The sequence below is a fragment of the Leptonychotes weddellii genome, chromosome 13 (assembly GCF_054177405.1).
Source record: "Leptonychotes weddellii isolate Sample4059 chromosome 13, ASM5417740v2, whole genome shotgun sequence".
NCBI lineage: Eukaryota > Metazoa > Chordata > Mammalia > Carnivora > Phocidae > Leptonychotes > Leptonychotes weddellii.
This window is the reverse complement of record NC_138381.1, coordinates 56,864,970-56,871,116: the sequence shown is the minus strand read 5'-3', so window position 1 is coordinate 56,871,116 and position 6,147 is coordinate 56,864,970.

Sequence of the window (6,147 nt, the reverse complement as noted above, 5' to 3'; positions counted from 1 at the left end):
AGCCCCCAGCCCTGCCCTCAGCTCCTCCAACTCAGTCCTGTAGCTCCATGACCCCCAGCTATGTGTTTTCCGGGGCGGAGGGCAGAGGGGGCAGCCCGGCGACTTGCCCTGATCTAGGGTCAGCAGGGGCAGGAAGCCCCGTTGAATGGGGTGTGAAGAACTGGTGGGTGAGGGGCCTGGGCAGAGGGGGAGGGCTGGGCCGAGGAGGGACGTCTCCTGGAGATGAGGCTGCCCACAGAGCAGGGTGATAGTCTCGGCCAGAGGACCCTTCAGATGCAGGCTAGCCTACTGCTTCAACCCTGTGGGTGCCAGATGAGCCTGCCTCTGCCATGGCCCCGGTGATGCCCTGGTTCAGCCATCAGCTTCTAGAGCTGGGCTGGGGACAGCTGAGGTCATGGTGCCCCGCTGAAATGAACTGTGAGAGCAGCAGGTGATGCTAGAGCTGGGTGTCCGAAGGAAGGCCTTATGGGCAGGGATCTGGGATCTCAGGGGGAGGCTCTCAGGCCCTTAGCTCTGGTGGGGTTGGATTGTGCCTGTGGGGCTGGGTCAGGCAGAGACGTGTTGGCCCCTCCGAACTGCTGGGGGCAGGAAGTCTGGGTCTGGCCTGGGCTGGCAGAATCGGGGGCAGGACCAAGGCCCAGGCAGGGCAGGAAGTGGCCCTGGACTCCAGCAGGGATGGGGTGGCCTCTGAGAGGCCGTTTCCTCCCTGGGAACATCCTGCCCAGGCAGCAGCAGGGAAGAGGGCTCCAGTCCGGGAGGGCAGGAAGGGCCTGGGGCTCAGTGTGCCCTCAGGCAGGGCCCTGGGAGGTCCCAGGAGAGAATGACCTCATGGATGTCTGAGCCTCAGCAGCTAAAAGGCCAGTCGGGCCTCCCCTCACCACCGACTTGGAGCTCCTGGCCTCCCCCCTCGGGCTGAGTTCCTGGAGTTTCCAGCAGCCAGCCTTATTCTGCCATGGCCAGGTGCTCAGACCCCCGCCCAACCTCAGTTTCCCATATGAGCCATGGCCAGAACCCACGCCTCCCAGCCTGCATGCAGCTATGAACAGAGGGCCAGGAGCCGAGGGAAAGGCCCCACAGGCAGCAACCTGCCCCTCAGAGCTCAACCCAAGCCATCGGGCTGGGCCTGGGCAGACGGCCCAGCCCCAGCTGCCCCTGTTCCAGGCCCCGGGAGGGGGTCAGCAACTCAGCAGCCCCCCCACCCCCCCAACCATGTCCTAAATATAACCGGAGCAGGCGCCTGGCCGGGAATAGAGACCTCTGTCAGCCCCCAGCAGGTGCCAGTGGGAGGAAAGTCAGTGTGATTGGCAGGGGTGCCGGCCGGGCAGGCAGCCAGATGTGGGTTATGTGAATGTCCGGTGGCAAGGCCCAAGGGTGGGGCAGCGTGTCCTCACAGGACAGCTGGGTGCCCAGCCTGCCCTGTTCAGGGTAACCCTGGACCCTGCCCTCACCCTCGCCCCACTTCTGAGGCTGCTGCCAGGCCCCCAGAAAGGGCAGGCCCGCCCAGCACTAGCCCTGTGCCTGAGCCCTTAACACCATCCCACCCTGCCACTCTGAGCCCCCGACCTGCAGCCCCACATGGTGACCGATCATCCATCTGGCCACGTGGGGTCACTAAGCGGATGCTCAGAATGCTGTCCGGCACTGCCCAACGTCCCTCTGCCCCTCACCCCTGCAGGGTTCTTCTTCCTCTCCACGCTTAGGACTCTTCCTACCCTGTATGCTCATCCTGGCACTTACCCCCAGACCCTCTACTCCAGGCTGTTTTGCACTGACCGCCAGCCTGGCTGATGGAGCTAGACTCTGGGTCCTCCAGAGTCCCCCACCCTGGACCTCACCTCCTGTCCCAGCATCAAGGGATGCTCCTGACCGGACAGTCAGGTGAGGCCTTCTTGAGCCCCACGTCACTGGGGTCAGGGCTCTGAGGAAGGCAGGTGGGACTCAGCTGCCCTCCCAGCTCCCTCAGGCAGCATCCTGGGCTCCAGGCCAGGTCCTGCCCTGGCCTGTCTCCCGAGCCCAGCGCTGCATCCCCCTCTGCTGGGCAAGTCCTGGACGCCCTTGGACATGGCTCTCACCAGCCAGCTTGCTCTACTGTTCACTTAAAGCAAAGCCTTCTCCCCTACTCCTTCCTGTTGAGAGGAGACTGTTCAGGTAAGAATCTGTAAATATACTGAAAAATGGCGAGCAGCCTGAGGGATGGATCCTTGCTAGTTTTCCACCGTGGTCATTCCAGTTACTTGAGTACAGATCAACAGTTTCTCCTGTGCTTGACTAAAGTCACGGGAGTGGCAGGTGCTGGGGTGGGGAGGCCTGTCCGAGGCACCACAGGGGTCCGGTGGTCTGGCCTGACCCTCAGAAGTGACATGGAAGGGCAGGGCTGGTCAAGACACCCAGCTGCCCCTGGACTCCACTGGGGTGTTTGTTGATTGAATAAATGAGTATTTGTCTAGCACCTACAACGTGCCCGGCACTGTGCTGGCCACATGACACGTCGCCATCCTGGAGGTCAGAATTCTGGAACCTGGGGCCCTAGGAGGGAGTCTTGGGTCCAGAGACTCTTGTCCAAAAAGGCCTTGGGGAACCTGGCCATACCCTCCATCCTGGGCTTCCCCTCTGTAGCCCCCTGGCTACGGTCTTCACGGGCCCTAGTGATGAGAACCTCACTCCCCACAAGCAGCCCACTGCACCCAGGACAGCGAGCTTTGCAGTTCTTGCTTTGCAGGTTGTTGAGGAGAAAGCCTATCCTGGGGCACGCGCAGGGCCAGCACAGGGGGGTGGTGCCCGGTATGGGAGGAGTTGGGTGGGGACGTGGGAGGGAGCAGACGGGGGAGGCTGGGTGTCAGCTGGAGAGTGGGGACTGCAATCTGCACCCCTTGTCCCACCACCCCTCCCGGCCTGACTCTCAGGCCCTCAGAAAGGCAAGTCCCACCCCAGTTCCATGGCCCTGCCGTGCTGGACATGGTAGCGGCCACAGTGTGGGCTTGTTTGTTCTTCATCTAGTTTTTCTGGTTTGGAGCCTGGATGCGCCAACAGGGCTAGGGGCCTGGGAATGGGTGGGGGTGGGGAGCAAGGAGAGGAGCAGGGGGCCCTGGCAGAGGTGTGGCTGAGGGAAGGGATCAAGTCTGAGTGCAAGGCCATCCCTGGACGTGCCTTGCTGTCACCTTCCTGTCTTTACCTGCCCTCACCTGCGGACAGGTGGGTGAGCTCCACCCTGAGCCATGGGGGTTACCCACATGGGCTTCCAGGAGGAGGTCTGTCCTGAACCCATCTGCCTTCAGCCTCTGGCCTGGCTGCAGGCTAGGGAGGGGACCCACGGTCCCGGGGTGGGAGAAGGTTCCCAGCGACCACCTAGCTTTCGTTCTTGGCCCCCTCAGCCTTCCTTGGAGAAGTCTGAGTAATGTACTCTGTGTGTGGGGACAGAGGGGACAGGGGGCAGTGGGCAGTGGCTCGAGGCTCTGGAGTGTGGAGGTCCTGGGGGAGGCACCTCCCACCCACATGGCATCCATCTGCCTTCAGTTTAAATCCAGGCTCCTCTGCTTCCGTCGGGTGGGGCCCTAGGCCTCTCTGTACCTCTGGAGGGGACTGCTGGGGGTCTTCCTCCTTCCTCCTGCCTCCTGGCCCCCCATGACCCATGGCTCACCTCATCTTCCTCTAACCCCAGCTGCCCAAAATGCCTGGGATGCCCTCTCCTCTTCCCAATTAAATTCAGCCCACCTGCCCTTTTCCCAGATCAGTGTGGGGAAACCGAGGCCCAAGGCATGGAAGGAAGTGCTGAGATGCAGCAGTGTTGAGTGGTGTGGCTAGAGCTCTAATGCGGGCGATGGTGGCAGTGGTCATTGGGGGCTGGCCAGTACCACCCAAGTCAGTGGCTTCTGGGCAGCCTGGCTTCCGGGGAGGGGCTGCTCTGCAAGCTTCAGCCCCTAGTGGGCACAGCTCGCCAGGCCCCGAGGCTGGCGGGGCCATCATTGGTCAGGTGTCTGCCTGCAGACAGCAGGGACCCGGAGAGGCGGCCCTGACCGGCTGGCCAGACGAGGGAGCTATGGAGAGCACCCGCACCCCGCTGTGGCCACCACTCTCAGACACCTCCAGCAGCTGCCCTTCCTCTGGGCAGCCCACCCTGATCTCCCGCCGAGCATTCGATCAGGACACCCGGGGCTCATCATCCACTAGACACTCACCATCTCCACTTTGGAGTTGGGGAAACTGAGGCACCGGGACCTAGTGCATCTGTCCTCGGAGCATGAATCCCGGCCTAGCAATGAGGGTGGCCTGTCCAGTGAGGTGAGTTGGCAGGGCCAAGACCAGGACTGCCAAAGAGGGGGACTGGTGGGCGGCCAGTGAGACATGAGGCACAGAATTTCCCCTGGGAGGGAGAGTTAACAGCTGAAGATGGGGCTGGGAGTGTGTGTGCTATTCGGGGCTCGTGGTTGAACCCCCGTGGGTTTTGAGGTTGCATGGGAGTTCACCAGGGCAAAAGGGCAAGTGAGAAGCACAGCATGATGATGCCCACCAAGGCCCTGTGGGGAACTGGGACTCAGGGTGAGCAAGCAGCCCCCAGGTCCCCGAGGCAAGACACTGGGATTTACTCAGGTCTGTCCTGTACACCCAGCTGGCCAGAACTCTGCCCCTCCTACGGGCAGAGATTAAAGAACTTCAGGGGCTGGGACAGACTTAGGGGAAGGAGCTTTCCCTCTGACCCTGGACGGGCTGCACCCTCTCTGGGACTCAGTTTCCCCAACTGTAAAATGGTGAACATGGCCGCTGGGGAGGCTCACGGTTCTGAATCGGCTTGCTGGCTTAGGGGTGGGGGTGTAGCCAAGCCCCACCAACTGAGACCAGATCAGGGACTCAGCCACAGGAGTTCTGAGGGTTGGGAGCCCAGCTGGCTGGGGTTGGTACGATTGCCTACCCTGGAAGAATCACTATACCAACGGCCCCTGTGCTCCCCCACATTCCCAGCCAGGCCTGGGCTGGCCCAGCCCCCAAACATTTCTTAGAGATTAGGCCCTAATCTTTGTCTGCCGCAGGGGGACCCCAGCCTCTGTTTGCTGTCACTCACCCACCCAGCCCCTCTACCCATGGTGCTCCAGCCCTCAAGGCCCTCAGAAGCTTCCAGAAGGGAGATGGCTCCACTGAGTCCCCAGGTGGGGTGTGGAGCCTGGCCCTCCCCCTGGCCAGCTCTACTCAGCCGGAGGCATGCTTCTGGCCTCTCTATTGTTCAGGTGGTGAGGAGTCCCTTCTGATGTCGAGATGAAGAAACTCTGTCCTGCTGCTTTTTTTAAAGCCAGTTCCAAGGCACAAATCCCCGGCTCTCAGTCCTGCACCCCAGGCAGGCATTGCCAATCCATCCCAGATCTCCTGCTCCATGCTCTGGGAAGCTTCAGATTTCTAGCATCCCTGAGCTCCAGGTGGTTCTGCCAGTGGGTCTAAAGTAGCATGTTAACCTTCCTGCCTGGCTGGTAGTGGGGAAAGGCAGTCTGGTAGCATTCCCGGGGCGCCCAGATCAGGGAAAGCCAGCCCTAGAAGAGTTCAGGGCTTCTTACGGGCTTCACATGGTGCTGGAAGCCCAAGAGAGAGGGACCAGCAGAGTGGGGAGCTGACACCAGGCCCCCCACCCTTGGCACTGACATTGCCCCCGGCTCTGACCCCTCATGGGCGTTCCCACTTCATTACCAACCCCCTGCCCCCATCACCAGAAACTTTGGTCCGGGCAGGGGCAGGTTAGTTCATGGGTAGGGGTAGGGGGGCTGGCCCTGCCCCCACAAGGCCTGGGCGGGCGCCTTGACAGGGCTCGGGCTCCAGAAACATTTGCTTTAAGTCTTAAAATATCAGGTTCCTGCATCACAGGGCTTCCCTGGGGGCCACCAGGCAGGCGGGAGGGATTTCAGGAGTAAGAAGATTCCCCCACAGGCCCCCACCCCATCAGCCACTCTGCCTGCCCCTTGGCCTCAGCTGAAGCCAGCCCGAGTGTTTGGTGGCGGCCAACTGGGCCCCTACTCTCCTGCTCTTGGGGGAACCCCCAATTGGCCACATCAAATCCCACCTCTTCAGAGCCCCCAACCTCCACAGAGCCCTGGAGTGGGGTGGAGGGGCAGGACCCAGCAGCCTGTCTTCCCCTGGAGCTCAAATTTGCTCCAGTGGACCCATGGA